We start from the raw sequence: 15,092 nt of genomic DNA on the forward strand, positions 1-15,092 counted from the left end.
AATAGAAGTTTGTTTAGAATAAAAAAATCACAAAGACTTAGCCTTGTTAGATTCAAGAGCTTTAGCTTATTTTATAGACAAAAACTTCATTAAAAAACAAAAAATATCCTTAATTAAGAAAACCAAACTTGTATATGTACAAGTAATAGGTGATCATTCATTGTCTTCTGGACATATTACTTATGAAATTCATCCTTTAGATGTAGCAAATAGTGATCGTAATAGTTTAATAATATATAATATCATTAAATCTCCTTTTAATCCAATCAATTTAGGATTATTATTTCTAAAAAAATTTAATCCTCAAATAGATTAGATTTCTTGTAATCTTAATTTTTTTTATAATTTTTTTTAATATTTTGATAAAAAAAATAAAAACCTATAAGGCTTATATATATATATATATATATATATATATATATATATATATATATATATATATAGATATAACTTTCATACATGTTATAAAAGAATGATCAACTTTTGATATATACACCACACCTATTATTGATGGAAAAAAAATTTCAAGTAATATTCCAAGTCAATACTAAGATTATCAAGATAATTTTGAAAAATATATATATATTTTTCTTTAGAACATTATTCTCATGATTGTTCCATTCATCTTCAAAAAAGAGCTCAATCACTATTCGGACCAATTGTCAAGGACATAAATCTCAAAGAAAGAGAATCTTCAATACACTCTTGTCTTACTAAAGAAAATTAGAAAGTCACTCAAAAGGTAATATAATATTAATTAGAATGGCTATTACCAAAAATAAGAAGACTAAAAAGTCTCGAAACAAGACTAAGGACTAAAATGACGTTGATAAGAGTGAAGAAGGCTTCATTTTTACTTCCATATATATTCATGACTAGGAGCTACGTGGCGATGTCTTATAGGACCTCCAAAACATATTGACTTTACTGGCCAGATGTCTTAACTTGCAAGGCAAGTTATCTGTATATGTGTCACACGGTTAATTTATTCCACAAGCTATTATGTGGAATTAACTTGTTCTACAAGCTACCAACATGTGATTAATTTGTTGGCCAAGTTTCTGACCTACAAATACATCTAAAGTCAAAATCACATCTATGAAGCGTCTAGGAAGCTTTACTAAAAGACTTTATGAAATTAATCTATATTTACCTACTTCTACATAATCATATAAGTAATTATTGAAATAAATATATATGTTTGTGATATTATCCGCCCTTCTAGGGAAAAGTTCCATGAGGAGTGGTCTTCATATGTTGAAGAAGTTCAAGATGGGGCGAATTGTATTTGCTACATACTCCAATCTTTGATCTCTTTGAAGATGATTGATAGGCCCTCTCAATTATTGCTAGTGTTCCATACCAGGGCAAGAAGACCAATCTGTTATTTGGTCATTGTTGATGCCTTCATAACTTCCTTCAAATAAAACATTTGGAATACTATTAGGAGTTGTTTTTACATTTAATAGAATTACCAAGCAGCAAGAGTTTCTTCCAAGGTCGTGATATCAAACACGTTATATCTTTCTAATTATTTAAAAAATGATATGTTGTTCTTGAGGATCTTCATATTGATTCTATCATCTTGAAGGTTGTGACAATCATAATATCTCATTTGGTTAATCTGCAAATGAAAGCTCTTGAGTTGAATCTGCTGGTTGTTGGTTCTCTATCTTCTTAGCATCACAAATACACACAAGCTACAAAGAAAGATAGAAGATAGAATGTTATCTTTCTTTGATCTTGTTTCTTTTATAGCAAAGATTTGCTAGTCTTCATCTTGGTTTTGATGGATTTTGTTGATGAAAAGCTTCAACTTTCTTTGATGCATTTATAAGATTCTTTGATGGCTCCCATGTGCATTCACTAATATCATAATTGTGCCAATGAACAAGATATTTCAACCTATTTTGGCATCGCCTTGAGTCTAAGACTTCTTCTACCTCGAACTCTTGATTATTATCCATTTTTATAAGAAGATGTGGCATTTGTCTTCCTTCCAAAATATTCACTGTCTTATACGACTCAAGAAGGGACACGTGAAATATAAGGTGGATCTTCATAGACTTTGGTAGATATAATCTATAAGCAACAAGATTGATTTAATCACAAATAGAAAAAGGTCCCAGCCTACAATAATCCAACTTATCACAAGGACGAGTAGTCTTGATATTGTGACAAAGTAACGATATCTTATCACTTATGTTGAATTGTGGTTGCTCCTTGCGACATGCATCTGTATTCATCTTTTGCCATCTTTGAGCTTCTTTTAATTGTATCTTCATTGTTGCATGTAGCTCTAATAAGTGATTTGCTAAATCTTTTGTCATAGGATTATCAACTTTTGAAAAGTCAAAAGTATCAAGTCGTGGATGATAACCATAATTAGCAAAGAAAGATATTTATTAAGTAGAAGAATGTATTAAATTATTATATGCAAACTCTGCCAATGATAAAAGAGTTGTCCAATCATCTTGATGATAGTTGATAGTACACCTCAAATACTATTTCAAAATTTCATTCACCCATTCTATTTGCCCATCAGTTTGAGGATAAAAAGCCAAAGAAAACTTTATATCCATCTTTAAAATCTTAAATAAGATTCTCTAAAATCTTGATATAAATTGAGTCTCCCTATCTAATATAATAACCTTTGGCAATCCATGATAGCGATAGATATTGTCAATAAAAAGCCTAGATGTTTCTTCACCTTAAATAGATTTTATACATGGTATAAAATGTACCATTTTGGTGAAGCGATCTACAATTATGAATATGGAATCATGAAAACTTGAGACTGAAAGATTTGTGATAAAATCCATATAAACAAAAGACCATGGTTGTTTTGAAATAGATAACTGTTGAAGTAGTCCATAAGGTTTATGGCAAGGAGTTTTGAATCTTGAACAAGTATCACATGATTGTACAAAGTCTTTTATTACTTTCTACATTTGCAGCCACCAAAAATCTCTAGATATAAGCTCTAAAGTCTTATTCTATCCAAAATGTCCTGCTATTAGAAAGTCATGACGTACTTGAAAAACACATCAATGTACTTGTCCTTGTAGAACATATAGGCCTCCTTCAAAATAGAGAAGGTTGTTCTTGAATTCAAACTTTGAAATATCATGAGACTTAGAAGAAAGATTTTTGACATCATGAACAAAAAGATCAAAGAATATACTTAATTGGATTTGCTTGATATATATTGAATCAATAGTCAATGTTCATTTTATTACTCAAAGATAAAAATGCTTAGGCTTCAAGAGAATCATTCTTTGTTGATCAAAAGATGCATCTCTTTTTTTTGGTATAAGATAAGAACATTGTTGGGGTAGAGAGAATTTGACTCAAGAAAGTACTAGGCTTCTGGCTACCACTAAATGCTCAATCAAGTCTAAGATATAAAAGTACCAAGTTTATATATATATATATATATATATATATATATATATATATATAATATTTCCTTTTAAGGCAATTATATCAATACATAAATCCAAGTATCAAGAAAACACCCAAATGTATGATAAAATATTTTAAAATCTTATATATCCTTATGAGAAATATTTCTCAAACTTCAACAACTTATATCTCACGATTGGACTGTCCAAACAATCCTAAATTTTACATTAAGTACTAATATACTTTCAAAAACTTTATTAAAAAAATTCAACTGCAAATTTGTTACAGATCTTTAGATATCACCAAAATCCTAACAATAGCTTTAAACCCTAGCTTACATACACTCAAGTGCTAAGTTCTTCATATATCACAAAATAAGTACTCAAATACTATGAAACCTTGATCTATAGCTTTTTAACTTAATAACTCACACTTATGGAAATTTTGAGCCAAAAATTCGTCGAGGAACTCAAAATATGGCTCCAACCATTACTATCAACAAAATGACTCACTTACTACCTTTGAATTACATGTGCTATCTTCAATGCCCTATAACTCCTTTATCTAAACTTGGTATTCATCAAATAGTATATGCAAAGTATAGCCAAGAAAGTGTCCTCTTCAATTTGAGTTACCGATCTTTCATTTCTTTTCGTACGTATATGTTATGCTTCAAAGTGTGACAGTAGGTACAAATTTGACACTTTAACTTTGAACACCTATATCTCCTTCATAAAAATTCGAAATCACACAAACACTTCATCCAAATTATATGCAAAACCTTAAAGTTACTAATCCTAGCTTCTAAAGCTCAAATGACTTCGAAAAAGAAATCCATTCTCTTTAAATTAATCTATTAACCATCCTAACATACACAAAGACTTATGGACATATTATATGTTCTAACTAATTTTTACATACTATAAGTAATTATAGTATGACATCTAAAAAGGGCATTTGATAGACCTTGTTGTTTTTTTGAGTAGATAAGTGATCTTGAAATTAAATCTAGATAAAAATATGTTCCAAAAATCTTGACGACGATTCAAAACATGTATTGATATGAAGTACTTGGGTTTCTTATGATCCATATATATGGTAACTGGACTTCAAGCGCCTTCTAGATAATGATGCCATTCTTGAAATGAATCCATGATTACAAGGAGCTCTTTGTCATGGATCTCATAATTAATTTTGGCTGTTGAAAATTTCTTGGAATAAAAAGCTATTAGGTGGAGTTTATCATCTGTTCCTATTTGTGACAACACGACATTCATAGCATAGTTTGATCCATGTATTTCCATAAAAAATGCCTTGAAAAAGTCGACGCAATAGAAGATTGAGGCAAAACTAAATTCTTTCTTTAAAGCATCAAATGATATATTTGCTTCTTTATTCCACTCAAGTTTTTTTTTACAAGTCAAATGTATAAGTGAAGCTATAACTTGAAAAAAGTTCTTAATGAAGATTTGGTAGTAATTAACAAAGCCTAAAAAGCATTGCACATCTCGTACTGTTTTTGAAGTCTTACAATCTATGATAGTTTGGACTTTCTTAGGATCCATCATAAGGCCTTCATTGGAAATGGTGTATCCTTAAAAGTCAACTTGAAAAGTATAGAATATTCACTTTTCTAACTTGGCATATAATCATACATATCTAAGTTTTTGTAACACATGACGAATATGAAATTCATATTCTTCTGTATATATAAACTAGATTAGAATATCATCTAAATAGCAAATGATAAAATCATCTAAAAACTCATGAAAAATATCATTCATAAGGTATTGAAAAGCAGCTAGTGCATTCATGAATCCAAAAGGCATGACATTATATTCAAAATGTCCATACCTAGTTCGAAAAGCAGTCTTCTATTCATCTCCTTTTTTGATACAAACTAAGTTATATGCTCTTCGTAGATCTATTTTGGTATAGATCTTTGCTTGATTGAATTGGTTAAAAAGTCCTGAAATCAAATGCAAAAGATACATAATTTTGATGGTGATCTTATTAAGTCCTTGATAATCCACATATATTTGTAGAGATCTGTCTTTCTTCTTCATAAATAAGATAGGAGCTCCAGCTTGGGATTTAGAATGGCGTATGAAGTTTTTTGCCAAGTTCTCATCAATGTACTTCTTTAATGCAGCCAACTCATTTTGCAATAAGTTATAGATTGATCTGAATAATTGTTGAGCTCTTTCTTGTAAATCAATTGAACAATCATAAGGTTGATGCTCTAGAAGAATATCTAGGTTTTTTTTTTTCAAAAATATCTTAGAATTCTTCATATATGATAGAAATACTACTTGATATTTTTTCACCATTATAAATGGACATAGCACATATAGCAAAAGATGACCCTTCTTTTGTAGTATGTATGAAAGTTCTTATATCTATTAATAAAGGTTTAGAAGTACTAGATTTTTGTACTTCTACTTCACTAAGTCGATCTTATATTATACTACTAGAAAAATTAAAGTTACAAGAAATCCAATCTATTTGAAGATTATATTTTTCTAGCCACTATAATCCTAAAATAACTAGATTTGAGAGAAATCTTATTACATTAAATACTACTATAATTTTATAATCTTTAATCATTATGTCTAAAGAAATAGTCTTATGGATGACATTTCTAAAAGACAACGAATGACCATCTATGACTTCTACATGTACGGATTTAATTTTTTTGACTAAAGATATTTGTTGATTTTTGACAAAATCTTCATCTATAAAATAAGATGAGGCTCTTGAATCTAATAAGACAAGGACTTTGTGATTTTTAGGTTCTAAATGCATATCAATTATAAAACAAGGTCAAAGATCTGATGAGAGAATAAGACATTTATTAGGTATTGCACATGATTCAAGCTGCACAATCCTTATTGTAGTTAGAGAAACTCATATTACAACATATTATCTTCTTTGGTAATTGTGCTCCTCATTTTGTAATTACATTACTTCTTTGAAAAATATTGAGTAGTGTATTTAACTTCTCTATAATATAAATACAAACCCTCTTGGCAATGTCAAATCTTTTCCTACTCTGAGAGAGTATTATATCAATTTACATTAGTTTCGGCCTTGATGAATACCTTTCAAAAAACTTGGAAGCTATCACCACTACTTGACTTATTCTTCTCCAGCCGAGTCTTTGTTCTTGATGCCTTTCAAATAATTGATTGTAGTATGCAATAGCTTAAGCAATAAATTATTCTAAAGATTCTATTTTTGATATTATTAAGAAAATTTTTTTGACACTATCTTTTAATCCATATTGAAATTTATTGATAAGTGTTTTGTCATTCTAGTCCACTTCGTAAGCAAGGTTTTGGAATTCAGCAACATTTGTCATAGCTGATTGTGATTCTTGTCGTAAAGAGAAGAATTTGGTCTCTGCTACTCGTTCTTGATTACTTTCTTTAAATGTCACCATAAAAACTTCTAAGAATGAATTCAAATCATAAAAGAATCACAAATCTTTTTCTATTAAAGGTACAAACCAAGAGAGAGCACTTCCTAATAGAAGTGTGTCTATGAATCCAACTTGAGTAAATCCATCAAGATATTGAAAAGGGTGCAATTTTAGATAAAACTTGACTTGTTGCAAAAATCCTCAAAATTTTGATCTTGTTCTATGAAACTTCTCAAGTATACTAATTCTTGTCTTTTTCATTTTTGTAGAAGCAAAACTCCCTGGATTTGGTTGTGAGTTCGATCTACTTGCTTCTTTCAATTGCACACCTTTTTGTTGCAGATTCTAAACTTCTTTTATAGGTGTAGGCATAATACCTCGATTATTCACATTAGAAATATGTGAGATTTCTACTCTAAGAGTGTTTACAAGCTCATGAAGATTTACAATAGTTACAAATTTATTCTCACTTCCACTAAATGTAGCATCCATAATCTTTCCTTCCATAGGCAATCCAAACAAATCCAAAAAGTTAAATTAGATGAAGGTAATTTCTAACCTCTAATAAAAATTTCCACAAAGAAAGGTAATCCACTTTCTTTAAGAAAAGATTAGTGTTAGAAAATAAGATTTTTTTGTTTAAAAGGTGGATAATCTCCAACCTTCAAAATATAGCAATAGAAGTGGGATTATCTACTTACTTCTAAAATAAGACAAAAATAATATATTTGTACTCTTTTCAAACTATCAAGAACATAAATCTTAAAGAAAGAGAATCCTTGATATACTCTCATGTCACCAAAGACAAGTAAAAAGTCACTCAAAAGGTAATGTAATATTAATTAAAATGGCTCTTGCCAAAAATAAGAAGACTAGAAAGTCTTGAAATAAGACTAAGGACTAGAACAGTATTGACAAGAGTGAAGAAGACTTCACTTTTGCCTCTATATATACTCTTAATTAGGAGCTACATGGTAATGTCCTATAGGACCTCCAAAACATGTTGACTTTGCTAGCCACATGTTTTAACTTGTAAGGCAAGTTATCTATGTATGCGCCACATGGTTAGTTTGTTTCACAAGCTATTACATGGAGTTAACTTGTTCCACAAGCTATTATGTGGAATTAACTTGTTCCACAAGCTACCAACATGTAATTAACTTGTTGGCCAGGTTTCTGACCTACAAACACATCTAAAGTCAAAACCACATCTATGAAGCTTCTAAAAAGCTTTACTAAAAGTTTTTATGAAATTAATTTATATTTATCTACTTCTACCTAATCATATAAGTAATTATTGAAGTAAATGTATATGTTTGTAACACCAATCTATAGCCTATTACAAAATAAGTTGACTACATTTAAAGAATAAATTAACAAGAATTTGGCTAAAAATATCATATGCCATTTTAAATCTCTAGTTGAGACTATTATCTTATTTATGAAGGAAAAAAATTAATCTCTATAGATGTGTATAGATTATCAAGGATTTAAGAAGATGACCATCAAAAATAAATATCTTCTATTTTTGATTTCAAGACTTCTTCATTAACAAAATCAAACAAAGATCTATATAAAAATAGATCTATGAAGAACATACAATCTGGTATGCATTAAAGAAGAAGATAAATAGAAAATTGTGTTTTGAACTAGGTATGGACATTTTCAATATAATGTCATATCTTTTAGTCTCACCAATATACTAATTGCTTTTTAACATCTAATGAATGATATATTTCACTAGTTTTTTGATGATTTTGTCATCTGTTATTTAAAAGATATCTTAGTCTACACTAAGAACTTAGAAGAGTATGAAATTTATATTTGTTGTGTATCACAAAAACTAAAAGATGCAATATTATATGCCATGATAGAAAAGTATGTATTTTATACATCATTTTAAATGATGGTCTTACAATAGATCTTAAAAAGATACAAACTATCATAGATTGGAAGATCTAAAAAATAGTAAGAGATGTGTAATATTTTTTGGAATTTTTCAATTATTATTAGAATTTAATCAAGAACTTTTTAAAGTTACAACTCTTCATATATTTGATATATAAAAAAAAAACTTGAAGAAAGTAAAGAAACCAAAGCATCTTTTGAAGCCTTGAAGATAACATTTATTTTTGTACCAATCTTATATGTATCGACTTTTTCAAGGCATTCTTCATAGAAGTAGAAGCATCAAGTTTTGTTATGGATGTTGTTTTATTTTAAATAGAAGCAAATGACAAGCTCTATCTAATAGCATTTTATTCTACGAAATTTTTAGCAATCAAAATTCACTATAAGATCCATGACAAAGAACTTTTTGCAATCATAGATTTAATTTTAAAATAGTATTATCATCTAATAGGTACTTTTAATCCAATCACCATATATACAGATTATGAGAACCTTGAGTATTTTATGTTAACACATATTTTCAATTGTTGCCAAGTTTGTAAGAACATGTCTTTATCAAAATTTGATTTCAAAATCATTCATAGATCTCTAAAATAATAAGGTTTATCAAATACCTTTTTTAGATATTTTTTTCTTACATCAAAAGAAAGAGACACAACTTTTGATTAACATAGAATGATTTTCTTAAAGTTGAAGCATTTTCATTTTGAAGCAATGAAATCAATATTACCTATTGACTCAACCTTATTCAAGCAAGTTCAATTGAGTATGTTGTTTAATCCTTCTTATTAATAATATTAAGAATACTTCTTATAATCCTTATGATATTTCTAGGTTTAAATTCAAGAACAATCTATTCTATTTTGAGAGATAATTATATATTCCAAAAGACAAAGCATAATTACATGTTCTTCAAGCTCATCACAACCTTCCAGTAGCTCAATATTTTAGATATATTAAGTCTTTGGAGCTAAAATCTACAAATTTTTGGTGGCCTTAATTTGGAAGACAATTAAAGACTTTGTACAACCATGTAACATTTTTTCAAGATCAAAAACTTCTTAGCATCAATTATATAGATTTTTTCAGCTATTACTTATTGTGGGACAATCATGGTCTTTTATTTCTATGGATTTTATTATGAATCTTTCAATTTTAGGTTTGTATGATTTTATATTCATGATAGTAGATTTTTTATTAAGATGGCATATTTTTTATCATGTAAATAATCTATCATATGTGAAGAAATGGTTAAGTTTTTTATTGACAACATCTATTGCTATCATGGATTGCTTAAAGATAATATATTAGATGGGAGGACTCAATTTGTATTAAGATTTTGGAGAACTCTTTATAAAATTTTAAAGGTGGATATAAAGCTCTCTGTAATTTTTTATCTTTAAATTGATGGACAGACAACTCAAGTAAATCAAATTTTGGAGGAATATTTAAAGTATACCATCAACTACTAACAAGATAATTAGACAATTCTTTTGCCATTGGCAAAATTTGCTTATAATTATATAGTACATTCTTTTATACAAAAAATATCTTTTTTTATTAATTATGGTTATCATCCATATCTTAATATTTTTGACTTCTTAGAAGTTGATAATCTTATTACAAAAGATTTGGCAAATTATTTATCTAAGTTACATACAACAATAAAGGCATATTTAAAAGATGCTCAAGAACGACAAAAGATCAATGTAGATGCCTATTGCAAGGAGTAACTTCACGTTCGCAACAAAATATGATTACTTCATTACAATATTAAGGCTAGTTATCTTTGTGACAAATTGGATTATCATTGGTTTGAACCATTTTTTATTTGTGAACAAGTCAATCCTGTTGCTTATTGATTATATCTATTGGAATCTCTGAAGATCAATCTTATATTCTATATGTCTCTTCTTGAGCCATATAAGATAGTGAATATCTTCAAAAAAAGATAAATTCCATCACTTCTTATAAAAGTGGATAATAATCAAGAATTTAAGATAGAAGAAGTCTTAGATTCAAGGCGATACCAAAATAGGTTATAATATCTTATTTAATAGTACAAATTTTATATTAAAGAATGCACATGAAAGCCATAAAAGAATCTTGAAAATGCAAGAAAGAGAGTTGAGGCTTTTTATTGATAACATCTATCAAAACCAAAATGAAGGATAGCTAGATCAATAAAAGATAATGATTATTCATCCAAAAAATCATATTTAGAAAGAGAAATAATATCACAATATTGTATTACATATCATCTTGTTTGGAAATACATTGGGCATTTGGTTGTGAAAGGTGAGGTTGTATTTTATAAGTATCCAAGAATTCAAATATGTTTCATCTTTAAAAGAAGAATACAATTTAAATTTTAATTCAAAAGTGCTTAAGTCCAATACAAAGTGCTCAAAACAACACTCTTTTTAGTGATCTCAACCACACATAAACTCTATTTTCTTTATTACTTTCATAATTAGGCAATTTTGAATTTTTTTTTACAAATCTTAACTCTAATCAGTAAACTTTAGCAAGCTATAGCTCCTAATCTAATAGTTTACTTGAAGCAAAATTTTGTGAAAAAATGCCACTATACATCTTCTATGTGTTCAAATAGAATTCACCTCAATCCAACTTACAGATCATAAGAAATCACTTGAAAAAAACATTAACATTACTTGGCCGCCAACTTGAAAGTTAATGCAAACATTCTAGCAGTGACTTCTCCTTCTCTAACTATTAATTTCAACTCAAAATTGGTGTGTAGCTTGATCTTCAAGTCTTTTAAGACAAAGCCAAATTTCTTCTTCATCCAATAAGTAGAAATCTTACCCAACCCCAAATTTCCAACTTCTGATACTTTCTTCTATTAAAATTCAAATATCTTCCAATTGCACTATTGGATTATCACAAAATTTCACATACACTTAGTACATTCAATTAATCAAATATTGTTAAATTTTGAACTATAGATGTGATACCAAGTTTATAAACTAGCTGAGAGTACTAGCCTTAATTGTATTACATAAATCCCAAGCTGCCAATACAAATTCTAATTTTGAACAAAAATTATCAAGTTTAATCAAATCCTACAAAAACAAGCCTTACATCTTTGAAACAAGCTCTAAGCTAAATCTTGAATCCTAATCACTGATCTTCAAAATGTTTCCCTATTTTGCCTTAGGTCATCATTTTAGTGGCTAGAGGTCTGATTTCGACCCTATTTTATAAACAATCGACCCTTAAATATCAACCTAACCTATCCTAGGGATTTTTTAGTCCAATCCTATTCTTAACTTAATTCTAGTATCAACCACGCTAATTATTTATTTCTTTTAACTTGATTTTATTAATTTATGGTCTTTCTAAGGCAGCAAAAGAATCTCTATAGCCTAGAAGATAAAAGTATTAACCATCCTTCAACCTACTAACTATTAAGGTAAAAAAATAAACTAAGAGGCCTTTATAAAAGCCATGTTTAAATATCTTAAATTATTATTGAACCAAGATAATTAGATATTGATTAAAATTTTAATTTTGATTATATTTTTACTATATAATTGTACTACATTACGACAATGGATATATATTTTTATTCCAATAATTATCTATATAATTAAATAGAAGTTAATAAATATAAATTAATTTCATAGTATCTTCTAGAATAGCCTCTTCAAAGCTTCATAGACACAATTTTGATTTTATACATGTTTGTAGTTGATTGATAGATTAGAAATTTAGTCAAAAAGTTAACCACATATCACACGTATTAGTAGCTTGTGGGACAAGCTAACTATGTGGCACACATATAGAAAACGTACATTGCAAGTTAAGATATGTCTTGCAAAGTTAATACATGTTGGAGGTCCTACAAAACATTGTCATGTAGCTTCTAATTAGATAGTACATATGGAGACAAGAATGAAGCCTTCTTTACTCTTATCAACGCCTTTCTAGTCTTTAGTCTATAATCTTCTTATCTTTGGAAACAACCATTATAATTTAATATTATATCATTTTTGAGTAATTATCTAATCTTTTCAAATGATGCAAGAATATTTTGATCTTTCAATGCATTAAGATTCATATTCTTGACATAAAGACCAATTCTTTAATTCTTTGTGCTTATTGTCAACTAAATAATTGAAAAGGTGTGAAAATTTTGAGTTAAAATTTACAATTAAACTATTAGCTATTGAGATTTCACTTTGTTAGAAAGTTGATTAAGGATTTGTTTAAGATTTAAGATTTAATTGAAATTTGGTTTAAAATTTTGGATTTTATTAGAATTATTTTAGGATTATATTAAGATTTTATTGGAATTTCATTAGAGTTTGGTTGGATTTTAGTTAAGATTTATTGAAGGCATGTTTTAGGATTTTATTAGAATTAGTTTAGAATTATATTAATATGTTTTTATATTTTATTTAAGATTTTTTTGGATTTTTATTTTTAATATTTATTTATGATTTCTATTTTGATATTTCTTTAGGATTTTTTTGTTATTTATTTAGGTTTTTTGCAAAGTTCCTTAGAAATTCTTTAAGATTGCTTTATATTTCTTTTATAATTCTTTTAATACTTCTTTTGGATATGATTAAGATTTGATTAGGATTAGTAATCTTTAATTGGAGTTTATTTAGGATTATATTAGAGTTGTTAGGACCTTGTTGTTCCAATTTCTGATTTATCTTCTTCAACCAAGTGCTAGGTGCAATTTTCAAGTAAGACTACTTCATCCAATTTTATATTATAAGAAGAATTTTCAAAAAAATTATTAAAATATTATAGAAGGATTAATGAATAAAACAAATTATTCTTCCTAAAGTTATAACATTGTTGGTACATCATATTCTAATATAGAAAGATGTGCCAATTAATTGTTAAGTACATCAACTAGTATGTATTACAATATTTATTTAAATGTATGTATGTATGTATGTATAAATGCAATACTAATATCCTTTAAAAAATTCAAAGCTACAAGTTTAAAAATAACAGACATGAACATTTCAGTTTAAGTTGAAGAAAATAAACATAATTCAATCTAAATTATAGTGAGCAGAAAGGCAGAGTAATGAATTAGACTTTGACTACAATAACTTTGAAGAGAAATTATTGGACTACATCAAAGACACAAAAATAGAAGGATCCAACATATTAGATTAAGTTTGTGTGATATAGTGAAGCTGAATTTGATATTTTTGACTTTTAATGTTTTTTGTGGTTACAAAGATATTTTAATTTTTATGCATGTTTGTAATCTGTCATAAAGTTATGTCAAAGAAAAAATTAAGATTTGTGGCTTTAGCCACACAACAAATATTAATAATTTAAAATTAATAGTTGAAATTCCTTGTGTGAAGTTTTAAAGTTAAATACACAACAGATATTATTAATTTATTTGGCTTTATAAACTAATAAAAATTCACAAAAAAATCCTTTGTTGAATAAAACATAATATGGCAACAAAGTAGTATCAAGACCCAATTTTATTTTGATATAAAAACTTTATATAATATTTTAATATTTGATTGGAATTTTAAAATAATATTTTAGTATTTTATTGATTTATTTATTTTTTCATATATATATATATATATATATATAAAAGATTGTAGAAGATGCTTTTGAAGAAGCTAAGTTTTATAAGTTTTGTAATAGTAATTAAAAAGGTAAATTGACAAATTACTATAATATTACATAATATTTGAATGCAATGGAATTCTTTAAAAAGACATTATGCAAACAATATTACAATTACATGCTTATGTATGAACATGCGCATTATAATATATAGAATATATTTTATTTTTTTTTATGTCAATAAGATAATTTTCAATAAATATTTATATTTAATTATTTTATTTAAAATATTTAAAATTTATAAGATATTAATCTAATGATTTCACATAGTAGACTAGATTCTCGACAAGTAAAATTGCACCTTAATTGTCATACATGATAGTCATTTCTTTATTTTTCTTATATCTCAAATCAACTAATACCTCTTAAATTTAAATTAGTTTTCTTGTATATTAATATACTACCATATATTTAGTCTCTATTGTAAACAAAGCAATTGCTGATTGTTGTTTTATATTAGAATTCTATCAACAAAGAAAAATAAATAATTAATAATAGATTTCTTATTAATTATATCATTAGTTCAAATAACATTGTAATATATCTTGAAGTCAATGTTTCAATTTCTAAGTTGCAAGTTTTAATGCATAGTAATCTTGAAATATTTTATAATCTTCTTTACAACCATCTAATTTCATTCTCTTCTAACCATGTATTAACTTTTTAAATCTATTGAAAATGCAAAGTTAATTCTCAAATCTACCACTTCATG

The sequence above is a fragment of the Physcomitrium patens genome, chromosome 9 (assembly GCF_059467195.1).
Source record: "Physcomitrium patens ecotype Gransden chromosome 9, ASM5946719v1, whole genome shotgun sequence".
In the NCBI taxonomy this organism is placed as follows: Eukaryota; Viridiplantae; Streptophyta; class Bryopsida; order Funariales; family Funariaceae; genus Physcomitrium; species Physcomitrium patens.